At 49.1% G+C, this 19456-nt stretch overlaps 1 protein-coding gene across 1 annotated transcript in view; it reads right to left on the reverse strand.

Moving 5' to 3' along the window:
* LOC141126586 (uncharacterized) overlaps nucleotides 1-16339 on the reverse strand; it is a 37082-nt gene extending 20743 nt beyond the window's left edge. Inside the window, exon 1 of the mRNA XM_073612505.1 lies at nucleotides 16222-16339. The gene's annotated coding sequence lies outside the window, so the exon portion shown is untranslated. The remainder of the gene's footprint in view (nucleotides 1-16221) is intronic.
* Between the last annotated feature and the right edge of the window lie 3117 nt (nucleotides 16340-19456).

Below are 19456 nucleotides of genomic sequence, written 5' to 3' on the forward strand. Positions count from 1 at the left end.
TGCCCCTCCGCCCGGCCCAGCCCAGCCCACCCAAGTGCAGTATCGATCGATCACTGTCACTTACAAAACACTAAACGCATAACTGCAGCGTTCGCAGAGTCAGGCCTGATCCCTGCGATCGTTAACAGTTTTTTTGGTAGCGTTTTGGTGAACTGGCAAGCGCCAGCGGCCTAGTACACCCCGGTCGTAGTCAAACCAGCACTGCAGTAACACTTGGTGACGTGGCGAGTCCCATAAGTGCAGTTCAAGCTGGTGAGGTGGCAAGCACAAGTAGTGTCCCGCTGCCACCAAGAAGACAAACACAGGCCCGTCGTGCCCATAATGCCCTTCCTGCTGCATTCGCCAATCCTAATTGGGAACCCACCGCTTCTGCAGCGCCCGTACTTCCCCCATTCACATCCCCAACCAAATGCAGTCGGCTGCATGAGAGGCATTTTCTTTATGTCCTCCCCCTAGTACCCCTACCCAACGAACTCCCCCAAAAAAGATGTCGTGTCTGCAGTAAGCGCGGATATAGGCGTGACACCCGCTATTATTGTCCCTCCTGTCCTGACAATCCTGGTCTTTGCATTGGTGAATGTTTTGAATGCTACCATTCACTAGCTGAGTATTAGCGTAGGGTACAGCATTGCACAGACTAGGACACACTTTCACAGGGTCTCCCAAGATGCCATCGCATTTTGAGAGACCCGAACCTGGAACCGGTTACAGTTATAAAAGTTACAGTTACAAAAAAAGTGTAAAAAAAAAAAAAAAAAACACAAACAAAAATATAAAATAAAAAGTAATAGTTGTCGTTTTATTGTTCTCTCTCTATTCTCTCTCTCTCTATTCTCTCTATTGTTCTGCTCTTTTTTACTGTATTCTATTCTGCAATGTTTTATTGTTATTATGTTTTATCATGTTTGCTTTTCAGGTATGCAATTTTTTATACTTTACCATTTACTGTGCTTTATTGTTAGCCATATTTTTGTCTTCAGGTACAGCATTCACGACTTTGAGTGGTTATACCAAAATGATGCTTGCAGGTTTAGGTATCATCTTGGTATCATTCTTTTCAGCCAGCGGTCGGCTTTCATGTAAAAGCAATCCTAGCGGCTAATTAGCCTCTAGACTGCTTTTACAAGCAGTGGGAGAGAATGCCCCCCCCCCCCATCGTCTTCCGTGTTTTTCTCTGGCTCTCCTGTCTCAACAGGGAACCTGAGAATGCAGCCGGTGATTCAGCCAGCTGACCATAGAGCTGATCAGAGACCAGAGTGGCTCCAAACATCTCTATGGCCTAAGAAACCAGAAGCTACGAGCATTTTATGACTTAGATTTCGCCGGATGTAAACAGCGCCATTGGGAAATTGGGGAAGCATTTTATCACACCGATCTTGGTGTGGTCAGATGCTTTGAGGGCAGAGGAGAAATCTAGGGTCTAATAGACCCCAATTTTTTCAAAAAAGAGTACCTGTCACTACCTATTGCTATCATAGGGGATATTTACATTCCCTGAGATAACAGTAAAAATGATTAAAAAAAAAAAAAAATGAAAGGAACAGTTTTAAAATAAGATAAAAAAGCAAAAAAATAATAAAGAAAAAAAAAAAAAAAAAAAAAAAAAGCACCCCTGTCCCCCCTGCTCTCGCGCTAAGGCGAACGCAAGCGTCGGTCTGGCGTCAAATGTAAACAGCAATTGCACCATGCATGTGAGGTATCACCGCGACGGTTAGATCGAGGGCAGTAATTTTAGCAGTAGACCTCCTCTGTAAATCTAAAGTGGTAACCTGTAAAGGCTTTTAAAGGCTTTTAAAAATGTATTTATTTTGTTGCCACTGCACGTTTGTGCGCAATTGTAAAGCATGTCATGTTTGGTATCCATGTACTCGGCCTAAGATCATCTTTTTTATTTCATCAAACATTTGGGCAATATAGTGTGTTTTAGTGCATTAAAATGTAAAAAAGTGTGTTTTTTCCCCAAAAAATGCGTTTGAAAAATCGCTGCGCAAATACTGTGTGAAAAAAAAAAATTAAACACCCACCATTTTAATCTGTAGGGCATTTGCTTTAAAAAAATATATAATGTGTGGGGGTTCAAAGTAATTTTCTTGCAAAAAAAAATAATTTTTTCATGTAATCAAAAAGTGTCAGAAAGGGCATTGTCTTCAAGTGGTTAGAAGAGTGGGTGATGTGTGACATAAGCTTCTAAATGTTGTGCATAAAATGCCAGGACAGTTCAAACCCCCCCCAAATGACCCCATTTTGGAAAGTAGACACCCCAAGCTATTTGCTGAGAGGCATGTCGAGTCCATGGAATATTTTATATTGTGACACAAGTTGCGGGAAAAAGACAAATTTTTTTTTTTTTTTTTGCACAAAGTTGTCACTAAATTATATATTGCTCAAACATGCCATGGGAATATGTGAAATTACACCCCAAAATACATTCTGCTGCTTCTCCTGAGTACGGGGATACCACATGTGTGAGACTTTTTGGGAGCCTAGCCGCGTATGGGACCCCGAAAACCAAGCACCGCCTTCAGGCTTTCTAAGGGCGTAAATTTTTGATTTCACTCTTCACTGCCTATCACAGTCTCGGAGGCCATGGAATGCCCAGGTGGCACAAACCCCCCCCAAATGACCCCATTTTGGAAAGTAGACACCCAAAGCTATTTGCTGAGCGGTATAGTGAGTATTTTGCAGACCTCACTTTTTGTCACAAAGTTTTGAAAATTAAAAAAAGAAAAAAAAAATTTTTTTTTTTGTCTTTCTTCATTTTCAAAAACAAATGAGAGCTGCAAAATACTCACCATGCCTCTCAGCAAATAGCTTGGGGTGTCTACTTTCCAAAATGGGGTCATTTGGGGGGGGGTTTGTGCCACCTGGGCATTCCATGACCTCCGAAACTGTGATAGGCAGTGAAGAGTGAAATCAAAAATGTACACCCTTAGAAATCCTGAAGGCGGTGATTGGTTTTCGGGGTCCCGTACGCGGCTAGGCTCCTAAAAAGTCCCACACATGTGGTATCCCCATACTCAGGAGAAGCAGCAGAATGTATTTTGGGGTGCAATTCCACATATGCCCATGACCTGTGTGAGCAATATATCATTTAGTGACAACTTTGTGCAAAAAAAAAAAAATAAATAAATAAATTGTCACTTTCCCGCAACTTGTGTCAAAATATAAAATATTCCATGGACTCAACATGCCTCTCAGCAAATAGCTTGGGGTGTCTACTTTCCAAAATGGGGTCATTTGGGGGGGGTTTGTGCCATCTGGGCATTTTATGGCCTTCAAAACTGTGATAGGTAGTGAGGAGTAAAATCAAAAATGTACGCCCTTAGAAATCCTGAAGGCGGTGATTGGTTTTCGGGGCCCCGTATGCGGCTAGGCTCCCAAAAAGTCCCACACATGTGGTATCCCCATACTCAGGAGAAGCAGCTAAATGTATTTTGGGGTGCAATTCCACATATGCCCATGGCCTGTGTGAGCAATATATCATTTAGTGACAACTTTTTGTAATTTTTTTTTTTTTTTTTTTTTTTTTGTCATTATTCAATCACTTGGGACAAAAAAAATGAATATTCAATGGGCTCAACATGCCTATCAGCAATTTCCTTGGGGTGTCTACTTTCCAAAATGGGGTCATTTGTGGGGGTTTTGTACTGCCCTGCCATTTTAGCACCTCAAGAAACGACATAGGCAGTCATAAATTAAAGGCTGTGTAAATTCCAGAAAATGTACCCTAGATTGTAGGCGCTATAACTTTTGCGCAAACCAATAAATATACACTTATTGACATTTTTTTTACCAAAGACATGTGGCCAAATACATTTTGGCCTAAATGTATGACTAAAATTGAGTTTATTGGATTTTTTTTAGAACAAAAAGTAGAAAATATCATTTTTTTTCAAAATTTTCGGTCTTTTTCCGTGTATAGCGCAAAAAATAAAAACGGCAGAGGTGATCAAATACCATCAAAAGAAAGCTCTATTTGTGGGAAGAAAAGGACGCAAATTTCGTTTGGTTACAGCATTGCATGACCGCGCAATTAGCAGTTAAAGCGACGCAGTGCCAATTTGTAAAAAGTGCTCTGGTCAGGAAGGGGGTAAATCCTTCCGGGGCTGAAGTGGTTAAAGATATCTGACATGTTGCACATCCCAAACAGAGGGGAACCAAGCTTGACGACATGCAGAGTGGCAGGAGACTTAAAGCAGGTGACCCAATAAAGGTACCAGAAGCCTATCATGGTCAGTGGCACCTTAGCAGCATTATGTGCTCCTGGGCAAAGTAATGCACTTGAGCCTCTACCAGGTAGATGGTGACCTGTGGCATGCATACCATGGCACACAGTGGGTGTGGCTAAATTATACCACATATTAGGTGTGGCTTTTTAGTCTTATTAAAAATTTTAGTCTGATCTTTTTTTCCCCTTTACACATTTATTATTTTTTTTCAATTTTAAACTTTTTACTTTTTTATTTTAATGGGGGGGGGGGGCTTTGGTGATATATCAGGGGTCTAAACAGATTTCTGAAGTCTCAATTTTGAGATAGAGAAAGGAACTCAGGACACATTCAGTATGTATAGGAGAGGAGTGTGGAGGGTATGACAGTGGGCAGTATGTACAGGAGAGCAGTGTGGAGGGTATGACAGTGGGCGGTATGTACAGGAGAGGAGTGTGGAGGGTATGACAGTGGGCAGTATGTACAGGAGAGGAGTGTGGAGGATATGACAGTGGGCAGTATGTACAGGAGAGGAGTGTGGAGGATATGACAGTGGGCAGTATGTACAGGAGAGGAGTGTGGAGGGTATGACAGTGGGTGGTATGTACAGGAGAGGAGTGTGGAGGGTATGACAGTGGGCGGTATGTACAGGAGAGGAGTGTGGAGGATATGACAGTGGGCAGTATGTACAGGAGAGGAGTTTGGAGGATATGACAGTGGGCGGTATGTACAGGAGAGGAGAGTATGACAGCAGTGGGCAGTATGTACAGGAGAGGAGTGTGGAGGATATGACAGTGGGCAGTATGTACAGGAGAGGAGTGTGGAGGATATGACAGTGGGCAGTATGTACAGGAGAGGAGTGTGGAGGGTATGACAGTGGGCAGTATGAACAAGAGAGGAGTGTGGAGGGTATGACAGTGAGCAGTATGTACAGGAGAGGAGTGTGGAGGGTATGACAGTGGGCAGTATGTACAGGAGAGGAGTGTGGAGGATATTATAGAGGGCAGTATGTACAGGAGAGGAGTGTGGAGTGTATGACAGTAAGCAGTATGTACAGGAGAGGAGTGTGGAGGATATTATAGAGGGCAGTATGTACAGGAGAGGAGTGTGGAGGATATTATAGAGGGCAGTATGTACAGGAGAGGAGTGTGGAGGGTATGACAGTGGGCAGTATTTACAGGAGAGATGTGTGGAGGGTATGACAGTGGGCAGTATGTACAGGAGAGGAGTGTGGAGGGTATGACAGTGGGCGGTATGTACAGGAGAGGAGTGTGGAGGATATGACAGTGGGCATTATGTACAGGAGAGGAGTGTGGAGGGTATGACAGTGGGCGGTATGTACAGGAGAGGAGTGTGGAGGGTATGACAGTGGGCAGTATGTACAGGAGAGGAGTGTGGAGGGTATGACAGTGGGCGGTATGTACAGGAGAGGAGTGTGGAGGGTATGATAGTGGGCAGTATGTACAGGAGAGGAGTGTGGAGGGTATGACAGTGGGTGGTATGTACAGGAGAGGAGTGTGGAGGATATGACAGTGGGCAGTATGTACAGGAGAGGAGTGTGGAGGATATGACAGTGGGCAGTATGTACAGGAGAGGAGTGTGGAGGATATGACAGTGGGCAGTATGTACAGGAGAGGAGTGTGGAGGGTATGACAGTGGGTGGTATGTACAGGAGAGGAGTGTGGAGGGTATGACAGTGGGCGGTATGTACAGGAGAGGAGTGTGGAGGATATGACAGTGGGCGGTATGTACAGGAGAGGAGTGTGGCGGATATGACAGTGGGTGGTATGTACAGGAGAGGAGTGTGGTGGGTATGACAGTGGGTGGTATGTACAGGAGAGGAGTGTATGACAGTGGGCAGTGTGTACAGGAGAGGAGTGTGCGGGTATGACAGTGGGCAGTATGTACAGGAGGGAAGTGAGGAGGGTATGACAGTGGGTGGTATGTACAGGAGAGGAGTGTGGCGGATATGACAGTGGGTGGTATGTACAGGAGAGGAGTGTGGCGGATATGACAGTGGGTGGTATGTACAGGAGAGGAGTGTGGTGGGTATGACAGTGGGTGGTATGTACAGGAGAGGAGTGTATGACAGTGGGCAGTGTGTACAGGAGAGGAGTGTGCGGGTATGACAGTGGGCAGTATGTACAGGAGGGAAGTGAGGAGGGTATGACAGTGGGTGGTATGTACAGGAGAGGAGTGTGGCGGATATGACAGTGGGTGGTATGTACAGGAGAGGAGTGTGGCGGATATGACAGTGGGTGGTATGTACAGGAGAGGAGTGTGGTGGGTATTATAGAGGGCAGTATGTACAGGAGAGATGTGTGGAGGGTATGACAGTGGGCAGTATGTACAGGAGAGGAGTGTGGCGGATATGACAGTGGGTGGTATGTACAGGAGAGGAGTGTGGCGGATATGACAGTGGGCGGTATGTACAGGAGAGGAGTGTGGTGGGTATGACAGTGGGTGGTATGTACAGGAGAGGAGTGTATGACAGTGGGCAGTGTGTACAGGAGAGGAGTGTACGTGTATGACAGTGGGCAATGAATGTCTCCTGAGTTCCTTTCTCTATCTCAAAAGTGAACATTGCCGTTTAGGGTCCACTAAAAATTAATGGAACACAGACACATGCGCTGTGTTTTGCCAGCATTGCCAGTGACAGAATGTGGAAAGATTTCTTGCAGTGTCAGTGGGGTGACCAGGGAGCTATGTTGGTAAGATAGGTGATTATGGAATGAGGTCCCTCAGCTGGATCTATGAAGTGGCCTGGGGGGGGGTGATGCAAGGTGGGGTGAGTTGGGGGGCTGAGAAGTGGTCAGCTAGCAATGTCTATAATAATAAAAAAAAAAAAAAAAAAAAACAAACACACACACCCCACGCTATTGAGCTCATCTACTAACATATACAACCATAAAAAAAACTCAATGAAAATGATCTCATGCTATAAGGTGTAAATATGTATCTACGTAAGCCGGCCCCTGGCACTCTGTATGTGAAGTTATGACCATTCATATAAAGCCGCGTACACACGAGCGGAATGTCCGACAGAAAAAGTCAGACAGAAGCTTTTCATCATCTAATCCGATCGTGTGTATGCTTGTGACGGACCTAGAAATAGAACATGTTCTAAATATTTCCGACTGAACCAATTCCTATTGGGAAAACCGCTCGTCTGTATGCTGTTCCGATGGACCAAATACGACGCATGCTCTGAAGCAAGTAGGAGACGGAAGCTATTGGCTTCTGGCTTCCTTTTTCTAGTCCCGTCGTACATCACCGCGTTCTGGACGGTGGGACTTTGGGTTGACCGTGTGTAGGCAAGACCGCTTGAATGGAATTCGGTCAGAGTTCTGTCGGAGAAACCTTCAGAGTTTATTTTGACGGCAAAACCGGTCGTGTGTACGCGGCATAACTCGTGTTATCCAGGTTCTGAGTCTGTACATTCAATAGTGTAAACTCACCACATAAACACAGGTTTACATGAATGGCCATACATTTACTTCACATTATCTGGACAGCATGATGATTGGGGATGTTTGTATAGATAGATGTGTGCCGGCTAGGGAGATATCTGTCAGCTGTGGGGGGGGGCTACAAACCCCCTCCCCCACACACACAATCTCGCTGTCTCTTGATTTGTCACCTTAACCCTTCACTACAATATCTGCAACACAAATCCTCCTGAAAATTTGGCAGCTTTCAACCCAGGAAAACTCACCTCCTCCCTGGCTCATGGTTCACTGTGATAGGGGGGATGGGGGGGGGGGTGTTTGAGTCAGAGGTCACACTGAGAGTGCCGGGGAGGGAGGGGGGGGATGAGACAGAAAGGAGCTTCAGAGATTCCCAATACAAACATGGCAGTACAGCAGTGTTAAGCTTGCCCGTGGAAGAGGGACACACCTGGACTGGAAAGCAGAGCAGCAGCCAGCACTTCTTCCACCTTATTCACCACACCCTCGAGGACCTGACAAAACCCCTCCCCCTGGGCAGTATGTACAGGAGAGGAGTGTGGAGGGTATGATAGTGAGCAGTATGTACAGGAGAGGAGTGTGGAGGGTATGTGGGGGGTATGTCAGTGGGCGGTATGTACAGGAGAGGAGTGTGGAGGGTATGACAGTGGGCGGTATGTACAGGAGAGGAGTGTGGAGGGTATGACAGTGGGCGGTATGTACAGGAGAGGAGTGTGGAGGGTATGTCAGTGGGCGGTATGTACAGGAGAGGAGTGTGGAGGGTATGACATTGGGCAGTATGTATAGGAGAGGAGTGTGGAGGGTATGATAGTGAGCAGTATGTATAGGAGAGGAGTGTGGAGGGTATGACAGTGGGCGGTATGTACAGGAGAGGAGTGTGGAGGATATGACAGTGGGCAGTATGTACAGGAGAGGAGTGTGGAGGGTATGACAGTGGGCGGTATGTACAGGAGAGGAGTGTGGAGGGTATGACAGTGGGTGGTATGTACAGGAGAGGAGTGTGGAGGGTATGACAGTGGGCAGTATGTACAGGAGAGGAGTGTGGAGGGTATGACAGTGGGCAGTATGTACAGGAGAGGAGTGTGGAGGGTATGACAGTGGGCGGTATGTACAGGAGAGGAGTGTGGAGGGTATGACAGTGGGCGGTATGTACAGGAGAGGAGTGTGGAGGGTATGTCAGTGGGCGGTATGTACAGGAGAGGAGTGTGGAGGGTATGACATTGGGCAGTATGTATAGGAGAGGAGTGTGGAGGGTATGATAGTGAGCAGTATGTATAGGAGAGGAGTGTGGAGGGTATGACAGTGGGCAGTATGTACAGGAGAGGAGTGTGGAGGGTATGACATTGGGCAGTATGTACAGGAGTGGAGTGTGGAGAGTATGACAGTAGGCGGTATGTACAGGAGAGGAGTAGGGATGGGCTGTCTGTTTGGGTCGAACATGAGTTCGACTCGAACATTGGCTGTTCGCCAGTTCGCCAAATAGCGAAAAATTTGGGGTGCTCGCAGCAAATTGTAAAGCCGCGGAACACCCTTTGAAATTGAAAAAAAACGGCCTGGGATTCCCCCACAGTACATTACCAGGCCCTTTGGGTCTGGTATGAATATTTAGGGAAACCCCAAACCCAGTTTAAAAAAAAAAAAAAAAAAAAAAATGGCGTGGGGGTCCCCCTAAAAATCCATACCAGACCCTTATCTGAGCACGCAACCTGGCAGGCTGCAGGAAAAGAGGGGGGACGAGAGAGCGCCCCCCCCCTCCTGAACCATTCCAGACCACATGCCCTCAACATGGGGAGGATGTCCCCATGTTGATGGAGACAAGGGCCTAATCCCCACAACCCTTGCCCGGTGGTTTTGGGGGTATGCGGGCGGGGGCTTATCGGAATCTGGAAGCCCCCTTTAACAAGGGGAACCCCAGATCCCGCCCCCCCTGTGTGAAATGGTTATCCAGCTTCTTCTTCTCTGCTTTGTTCTTCGGATGATCCGCATCCATGGGAGGTTCCCACAGTGTGATGCTTCTGTTCTTTTGACAATTCTTATATAACCGAGGGGACTTCTTATATAACCACTCTGTGACCCCGCCCCCCCGACGCACGGGGACTTCACAGGGACTTTCCTATGGGTTCCCTGTGGCGTCAGAGGGGGGTGGGTGACCGGGTGGCCCCGCCCTCAGTTATATAAGTAGTGTCAGAAGAACAGAAGCATCACACTGCGGGAACCTCCCATGGATGCGGATCATCTGAAGAACGAAGCAGGAAAGAAGAAGCTGGAGGAAGATGCGGACGAGAAGGTCGAAGGAAGTAGCAGAGGATGCAGCAGAGGAAGAACAAGATGGAGGAAGAACACTGAAAGAAGAACAGAAGAAGCGAGGAAAGAAGAAGAGATTAATAAAGGAATTGTTAAAAAACGTCTCGTCATTTTTAAAAATTGACACTTTTTTGTGTAATGGTAGGGGAACAATTGTACCCCATTACCATTTCACACAGGGGGGGGGGATCTGGAGGTCCCCTTATTAAAGTGGGCTTCCAGATTCCAATAAGCCCCTCGCAGACCCCACTACCACCGGGCAAGGGTTTTGGGGATGAGGCCCTTGTCCAGATCAATATGGGGACATCCTCCCCATGTTGAGGGTATGTGGCCTGGTACAGTTCAGGAGGGGAGGTGGGCACTTTCTCCCCCCCCCCCCCTCTTTTCCTGCGGCCTGCCAGAAGTTGTGCTCAGATAAGGGTCTGGTATGGATTTTTAGGGGGACCCCCACGTCATTTTTTTTAATTTTTATTTTGGTTCGGGGTTCCCCTTAATATTCATACCAGACCCAAAGGGCCTGGTAATGGACTGTGGGGGAATCCCAGGCCATTTTTTTCAATGACTTTTATGCAGAGACCCGACAATTCATTAATATCCGGCACTAGCGCTAGTACTACCCTGTTTCCCCGAAAATAATACCTAGCGTGATTGTCGGTGATGGCTGTAATATAAGCCCTACCCCCCAAATAAGCCCTACCCTGTTTCCCGGAAAATAAGCCCTACCCTGAAAATAAGACCTACAAGGACTTTAACCAGGGATTATATTGCAGCCATCACCGACAATCACGCTAGGTATTATTTTCGGGGAAACAGGGTTGTTTTAAATGACTTTTTTTTCCTTTAGAAATCTCATTTTGCTCTCGGACTGTTCTAAACAAGGGAAACATGCACCCCTTTACAGGCATACTATAGACACCCCCCAGGTATGAAATTTAAAGGAATATTTCACTTTAAGAATTATTAAAATCACTGCTCCTGAAAAAACGGCCGTTTTCAAAACTTTACTTTGCATTCATACATGTCCCCTGGGGCAGAACCCGGGTCCCCAAACACTTTTTGACAATAACTTGCATATTAGCCATAAAATTAGCACTTTTGATTTTTGACGTTTGAGTCCCATAGACTTTAATGGTGTTGGCCTCTTCAAACTAATTTTTTGCCTGTTTGCATGTTCTGCATGCGAACCAAACTGGGGGGTGTTCGGCCCATCCATAGAGAGGAGTGTAGAGGGTATGACAGTGGGCAGTATGTACAGGAGGAGTGTGGAGGGTATGACAGTGTGCAGTATGTACAGGAGAGGAGTGTGGAGGGTATGACAGTGGGCGGTATGTACAGGAGAGGAGTGTGGAGGATATGACAGTGGGCAGTATGTACAGGAGAGGAGTGTGGAGGGTATGACAGTGGGCAGTATGTACAGGAGAGGAGTGTGGAGGGTATGACAGTGGGCGGTATGTACAGGAGAGGAGTGTGGAGGATATGACAGTGGGCAGTATGTACAGGAGAGGAGTGTGGAGGGTATGACAGTGTGCAGTATGTACAGGAGAGGAGTGTGGAGGGTATGACAGTGGGCGATATGTACAGGAGAGGAGTGTGGAGGATATGACAGTGGGCAGTATGTACAGGAGAGGAGTGTGGAGGGTATGACAGTGAGCAGTATGTACAGGAGAGGAGTGTGGAGGGTATGACAGTGGGCGGTATGTACAGGAGAGGAGTGTGGAGGATATGACAGTGGGCAGTATGTACAGGAGAGGAGTGTGGAGGATATGACAGTGGGCAGTACGTACAGGAGAGGAGTGTGGAGGATATGACAGTGGGCAGTGTGTACAGGAGAGGAGAGTGGAGGGTATGACAGTGGGCAGTACGTACAGGAGAGGAGTGTGGAGGATATGACAGTGGGCAGTATGTACAGGAGGGGAGTGTGGAGGGTATGTCAGTGGGCAGTACGTACAGGAGAGGAGTGTGGAGGGTATGACAGTGGGCAGTATGTACAGGAGAGGAGTGTGGAGGATATGACAGTGGGCAGTATGTACAGGAGAGGAGTGTGAAGGATATGACAGTGGGCAGTGTGTACAGGAGAGGAGAGTGGAGGGTATGACAGTGGGCAGTACGTACAGGAGAGGGGTGTGGAGGATATGACAGTGGGCAGTATGTACAGGAGAGGAGTGTGGAGGGTATGACAGTGGGCAGAATGTACAGGAGAGGAGTGTGGAGGGTATGACAGTGGGCCGTACGTACAGGAGGGGAGTGTGGAGGGTATGTCAGTGGGCAGTACGTACAGGAGAGGAGTGTGGAGGGTATGACAGTGGGCAGTATGTACAGGAGAGGAGTGTGGAGGGTATGACAGTGGGCGGTATGTACAGGAGAGGAGTGTGGAGGGTATGACAGTGGGCAGTATGTACAGGAGAGGAGTGTGGAGGATATGACAGTGGGCGGTATGTACAGGAGAGGGGTGTGGAGCATATCACAGTGGGCAGTATGTACAGGAGGGGAGTGTGGAGGGTATCACAGTGGGCAGTATGTACAGGAGAGAAATGTGGAGGGTATCACAGTGGGCAGTATGTACAGGAGAGAAATGTGGAGGGTATGACAGTGGGCGGTATGTACAGAAGAGGAGTATGGAGGGTATGACAGTGGGCAGTTTGTACAGGAGAGGAGTGTATGACAGTGGGCGGTATGTACAGGAGAGGAGTGTGGAGGGTATGACAGTGGGCAGTATGTACAGGAGAGGAGTGTGGAGGGTATGACAGTGGGCAGTATGTACAGGAGAGGAGAGTGGAGGGTATGACAGTGGGCAGTATGTACTGGAGAAGGGTGTGGAGGGTATGACAGTGGGCGGTATGTACAGGAGAGGAGTGTGGAGGGTATGACAGTGGGCGGTATGACAGTGGGCAGTTTGTACAGGAGAGGAAGGTATGACAGTGGGCGGTATGTACAGGAGAGGAGTATGGAGGGTATGACCAGTGGTGGCCCGTCCATAGGGGGCGTTCGGGTTGCCTCCCCCCCAAGCTGTTAAAAAAAATAAAATGAAAAAAAAATGTCGCTTTAAGAGTGACCAGGCGCGGGACATGCGGCTGTCTATGGGAAGCTTCCCTGCCTGCAATCAGTTGATTCACCAAATGTGCATTGTCGCTGCATTGGTGGCAGGCTGGCAGCACTGGTCCATTTAGTGGGGGCAGGAGAGCGAAGATGCGGGGAAGGCAGTGAGAGATGATGTAGTCTCTTTGCTCGCCACCGCACCTCCAACATTTAAAAGGCCCGCGCTATGAGGGCAGAAGATCCCTGATGTGTGGCAGGCAGTGAAAAATGATGTCATCTCTCTGCTCTCTGCCACACATCGGTCCCACGTTGAAGTGGCCAATCTGTGAGGGCAGAAGAGTGGTGATGGGCGTGCAGAGAGAGATGATGTAATCTCTGCTCATCCACCCTCTTGTCTTTCCTCCACTTCCAATGCTGCCTCTCGCAGCCGCGACCCACTCAGACTCAGGGCTATGGGCTCCACATTTGGGGTGGTATGTTCAGGAGAGAAGTGTGGAGGGTATGACAGTGGGTGGTATGTACAGGAGAGGAGTGTGGAGGATATGACAGTGATTAGTATGTACAGGAGAGGAGTGTGGTGGGTATGACAGTGGGCAGTATGTATATGAGAGGAGTGTGGAGGATATGACAGTGGGTGGTATGTACAGGAGAGAAGTGTGGAGGGTATGACAGTGGGTGGTATGTACAGGAGAGAAGTGTGGAGGGTATGACAGTGATTAGTATGTACAGGAGAGGAGTGTGGTGGGTATGACAGTGGGCAGTATGTACAGGAGGAGAGTGTGGAGGATATGACAGTGGGCGGTATGTACAGGAGAGGAGAGTGTGGAGGATATGACAGTAGGCAGTATGTACAGGAGAGGAGAGTGTGGAGGGTATGACAGTGGGCGGTATGTACAGGAGAGGAGTGTGGAGGATATGACAGTGGACAGTATGTACAGGAGAGGAGTGTGGAGGGTATGACAGTGGGCAGTATGTACAAGAGAGGAGTGTGGAGGGTATGACAGTGGGCAGTATGTACAGGAGAGGAGTGTGGAGGATATGACAGTGGGCAGTATGTACAGGAGAGGAGAGTGTGGAGGGTATGACAGTGGGCAGTATGTACAGGAGAAGAGTGTGGAGGATATGACAGTGGGCAGTATGTACAGGAGAGGAGAGTGTGGAGGATAGGACAGTGGGCAGTATGTACAGGAGAATAGTGTGGAGGATATGACAGTGGGCAGTATGTACAGGAGAGGAGAGTGGAGGGTATGACAGTGGGCAGTATGTACAGGAGAGGAGTGTGGAGGATATGACAGTGGGCAGTATGTACAGGATAGGAGAGTGGAGGGTATGACAGTGGGCAGTATGTACAGGAGAGGAGTGTGGAGTGTATGACAGTGGGCAGTATGTACAGGAGAGGAGTGTGGAGTGTATGACAGTGGGCAGTATGTACAGGAGAGGAGTGTGGAGGGTATGACAGTGGGCGGTATGTACAGGAGAGGAGTGTGGAGGGTATGACAGAGGGCAGTATGTACAGGAGACGAGTGTGGAGGGTATGACAGTGGGCAGTATGTACAGGAGAGGAGTGTGGAGAGTATAATAGTGGGCAGTATGTACAGGAGAGGAGTGTCGAGGATATGACAGTGGGCAGTATGTACAGGAGAGGAGAGTGTGGAGGATATGACAGTGGGCAGTATGTACAGGAGAGGAGAGTGTGGAGGGTATGACAGTGGGCAGTATGTACAGGAGAGGAGTGTGGAGGATATGACAGTGGGCAGTATGTACAGGAGAGGAGAGTGTGGAGGATATGACAGTGGGCAGTATGTACAGGAGAGGAGAGTGTGGAGGATATGACAGTGGGCAGTATGTACAGGAGAGGAGAGTGTGGAGGGTATGACAGTGGGCAGAATGTACAGGAGAGGAGTATGGAGGAAATAACAGTGGGCAGTATGTACTGGAGAGGAGTGTGGAGGGTATGACAGTGGGCAGTATGTACAGGAGAGGAGTGTGGAGGGTATGACAGTGGGCAGTATGTACAGGAGAGGAGTGTGGAGAGTATGACAGTGGGCAGTATGTACAGGAGAAGAGTGTGGAGGATATGACAGTGGGCAGTATGTACAGGAGAGGAGAGTGTGGAGGATATGACAGTGGGCAGTATGTACAGGAGAGGAGTGTGGAGGATATGACAGTGGGCAGTATGTACAGGAGAGGAGAGTGTGGAGGATATGACAGTGGGCAGTATGTACAGGAGAGGAGAGTGTGGAGGGTATGACAGTGGGCAGTATGTACAGGAGAGGAGTGTGGAGGATATGACAGTGGGCAGTATGTACAGGAGAGGAGAGTGTGGGGGGTATGACAGTGGGCAGTACAAATAGGAGAGGAGTGTGGAGGGTATGACAGTGGGCAGTATGTACAGGAGAGGAGTGTGAGGGTGGATGATGTGTGCAGCAGAGTAGTGCAGATTGTCATACCCTCCACCTGTAGAAGTGCAGCCAATACAATGAAGCCAGGAAGAAGTACGAGAATTCTGATTAAACTGCCAGGTGTATCCCCCCAAATAAAATATATTCTGGGGGTGTCAGGACGCAGCGGGTTCTTCTGGTGTTTCCCACTTATTCTGTCTCTGACACATCAGAGGAACATGGTGGGAGATGAGCCTGAATGTCCTTCCTAGGAGGGACTACAGGAGCCATTCTGAGGCCCATTTAATGGCCGGCAATGAAGAGGAAACCAACACTGAGAAGTAGATTCTGAAGCCCAATTTACGGAAGTCCCAGATCAGCAAAAAAGTTCCCTCAACATGTGGAGAGCGTGGTGACCTTCTTGTTAGGGTGACAGACAGAGACAATGGGGGTTATTTACGAAAGGCAAATCCACTTTGCACTACAAGTTCAGTCACTGTAAATCTAAAGGGTAGATCTGAAATGAGGGGAAGCTCTGCTGATTTTATCGTCCAATCATGTGCAAGCTAAAATGCTGTTTTCTATTTTCCTTGCATGTCCCCCTCGGATTTACAGAGATTGCACTTCCAAGTGCACTTGTAGTCCAAAGTGGATTTGCCTTTCATAAATAACCTCCACAGTGTAAAAGTACAATCCACATCCATATATACAGTATATATACCCAGATGATTCATCACAAGGGGGAAGAGTCGATCACAGATGATTGATATGTCTATAGCAGGGACAGGAGCCCTGTACTATGAATAGGACATCCACATGACTTACCTGTGTGGTCTGATGTGGAGAAAATCAGATGCTGGTGGCCGATGTGTTTAAGATGAAGACTGAGAAGCTGTTCAACCTCCTGGAACCAGCTCTAAAATGGCCGAAAACAGGAAAACACAAAAAAAAAGGGTGTAGCCCATTTGTTACGTACTCAGTCTGATATTTCCTGTGTTTGCCTCAGAAGGAGGAACACTAAACTAACGGGACTGATTAATACAGAGGGTGCAGTATGGAGAGTGGACACTAGGTGGTGCTGCTCCACATATCTGAAAAAACAACATAACGAAAAAAAAAGAAAGAAAAAAAAAAGCAGAACAAAAAAGGTAAAATAAGAAAAAAAAAAAGTGTGAAAAGACCACAGCAAAAGTACAAAGCACATTCCCAGCTGGGAATCCATGCTGTCCATGCTTAGCTGTTGAGGGAACAACCAAAACAGAAATATTATGGTGACAAAATAGTAAAACTAAAAACAATTTAATAAAATGATTTAATAACAAACTAAATGAGAAAAATAATTGGACTGTGAGATCAGGCAGCCGGTGGAAACGGCAAAAATTGGCATTGATAAACACATTGGCATTGCGACCAGTACATTGCCACTAGGGAAGTGAGACTACATAACGGAGATCACTGGATGAGACTGGCTCCTTTCCATAGATCTGAAGGATACGTACTTCCACATACATATACTTTCAACATGTTTTTGGAGTTTGCGGTAGGTCAACTCCATTATTAATTCATTTGCCCGCCATTCAGGCTAACAATTTCGCCCAGGGACTTTTCCAAGGTAGTGTTGGCACTAATCACCCAGTTGAGGAAACATGGACTTCATATACACAAAGTCTGGACAATATCCTGTTGCTGCACTAGGACAGAATTCGGCTTGTGAATCCTCACGAGTTAGTGGTGGTGACTCTGTCAAAAGTTTGGAGGACTCATAAACTAGGAGAAGAGTCAATCGGAGCCGGTTCAGACACTAATCTACCTGGATGTAAAGCTGGATATGCGGAAGAACACAATATCTCTGGTTTATGTAGAGGGAGTACAATTAGCCAATCACATTCCAGCCAGAAGGTGCCTGCAGCTGGCGAGTACCACGACTTTGATAATAAAGATGGTAAAGTGGGCTGATTTGTACTTTTGCTCATTTCAGAAGAACTTACTATATCTGTGGGACTCCCAGAGGCGATCTCCAAAGATTCTGACAACTGCAGGGATGAGGGTCTTATGTGGTAACCCGGTTAGTAGTGACCTTGGACACCAACCATCAAGACAGGCTAGGGTGCCACCTTCCAGTGGGCCCATTCAAAGAAATGAACTTCCTCCAAAAAACTGGAGGGTGGGCAGAACATCCGGCCTTGCATTCAGTCCTATTTGGGGGAGGGGAAGGACAGGAAAGACTGAAAACACAATCAGGTGATGGAGAACTTTTCATACGGAACGTCCCGAGTGAGAAACATTACACTCCATCCAATCACCCCTCCAACTCCATGTGAGTGGAGGAGGGGGGGCTCTCAGGTTTAAAAATCTTCCTTACCTCCTGTAATATAATGACACGATGACTTCTCATTGTATGATGTCCTCTCCTCACCGCCTCTTATCCCCATAAATCCTGAAAAGTCACGGTGTCCCTGTGTACACCGCCCTTTGTACTTACCTGTAGCTGAGGTCACATGACAATCTGGCCCGAGTCTCCTCCTCCTCTTCTGTACACTTCCTGGCTGGGGTCCTTCTTCGATTGTCCATGTAAATGCCTGCCTGACATGAACACTTTCTATTAGATAGACTGCAGGGGGGTTCTCTTAGGACCCTGGAGAGGATGACCTCATCAGAGGGGGACAGTGGGGGCAGTGATCTCAGAGGGGAACAGCGGGGGCAGTGATACCAGAGGAGGGACAACAGGGGGTGGTGATCCCAGAGGGGGGGACAGCAGGGGGCGGTTATCCCAGAGGGGAGACAGCAGGGGGCGGTGATACCAGAGGGGGGACAGCAGGGGGCGGTGATCCCAGAGGGGGGACAGCAGGGAGCGGTGATCCCAGAGGATAGACAGCAGGGAGCGGTGATCCCAGAGGGGGGACAGCAGGGGGCGGTGATCCCAGAGGGGAGACAGCAGGGGGCGGTGATCCCAGAGGGGGGACAGCAGAGGGGGGTTAACCCAGAGGGGGGACAGCAGGGGGCGGTGATCCCAGAGGGGGGACAGCAGGGAGTGGTAATCCCAGAGGGGGGAACAGCAGGGGGCGGTGGTCCCAGAGGGGGGACAGCAGGGGGCAGTGATCCCAGAGGGGGGACAGCAGGGGGTGGTGATCCCAGAGGGGGGACAGCGGGGGCGGTGATCCCAGAGGGGGAACAGCAGGGGGGCGGTGATTCCAGAGGGGAGACGGCAGGGGACGGTGATCCCAGAGGTGGGACAGCAGGGGGCGGTTTTCCCAGAGGGGAGACAGCAGGGGGCAGTGATCCCAGAGGGAGGACAGGAGGGGGCAGTGATCCCAGAGGGGGGACAGCAAGGGGTGGTGATCCCAGAGGGGAGACAGCAGGGGGGCGGTGATCCCAGAGGGGAGACAGCAGGGGGCGGTGATCCCAGAGGGGGGGACAGCAGTGGGCGGTGATCCTTGAGGGGGGACAGCAGGGGGCAGTGATCCCAGAGGAGGGACAGCAGGGGGCGGTGATCCCAGAGGGGGAACAGCAGGGGGGCGGTGATCCCAGAGGGGAGACAGCAGGGGCAGTGATCCCAGAGGGGGGACAGCAGAGGGGGGTTAACCCAGAGGGGGGACAGCAGGGGGCGGTGATCCCAGAGGGGGGACAGCAGGGAGCGGTAATCCCAGAGGGGGGACAGCAGGGGGCGGTGATCCCAGAGGGGAGACAGCAGGGGGCAGTGATCCCAGAGGGGGGACAGCAGAGGGGGGTTAACCCAGAGGGGGGACAGCAGGGGGCGGTGATCCCAGAGGGGGGACAGCAGGGAGCGGTAATCCCAGAGGGGGGACAGAAGGGGGCGGTCGTCCCAGAGGGGGGACAGCAGGGGGCAGTGATTCCAGAGGGGGGACAGCAGGGGGCGGTGATCCCAGAGGAGTGATCCCAGAGGGGGGACAGCAGGGGGTGGTGATCCCAGAGGGGGGACAGCGGGGGCGGTGATCCCAGAGGGGGGACAGCAGGGGGGCGGTGATTCCAGAGGGGAGACGGCAGGGGACGGTGATCCCAGAGGTGGGACAGCAGGGGGCGGTTTTCCCAGAGGGGAGAC

The sequence above is a fragment of the Aquarana catesbeiana genome, linkage group LG02 (genome assembly GCF_042186555.1).
Source record: "Aquarana catesbeiana isolate 2022-GZ linkage group LG02, ASM4218655v1, whole genome shotgun sequence".
Taxonomy (NCBI): Eukaryota; Metazoa; Chordata; class Amphibia; order Anura; family Ranidae; genus Aquarana; species Aquarana catesbeiana.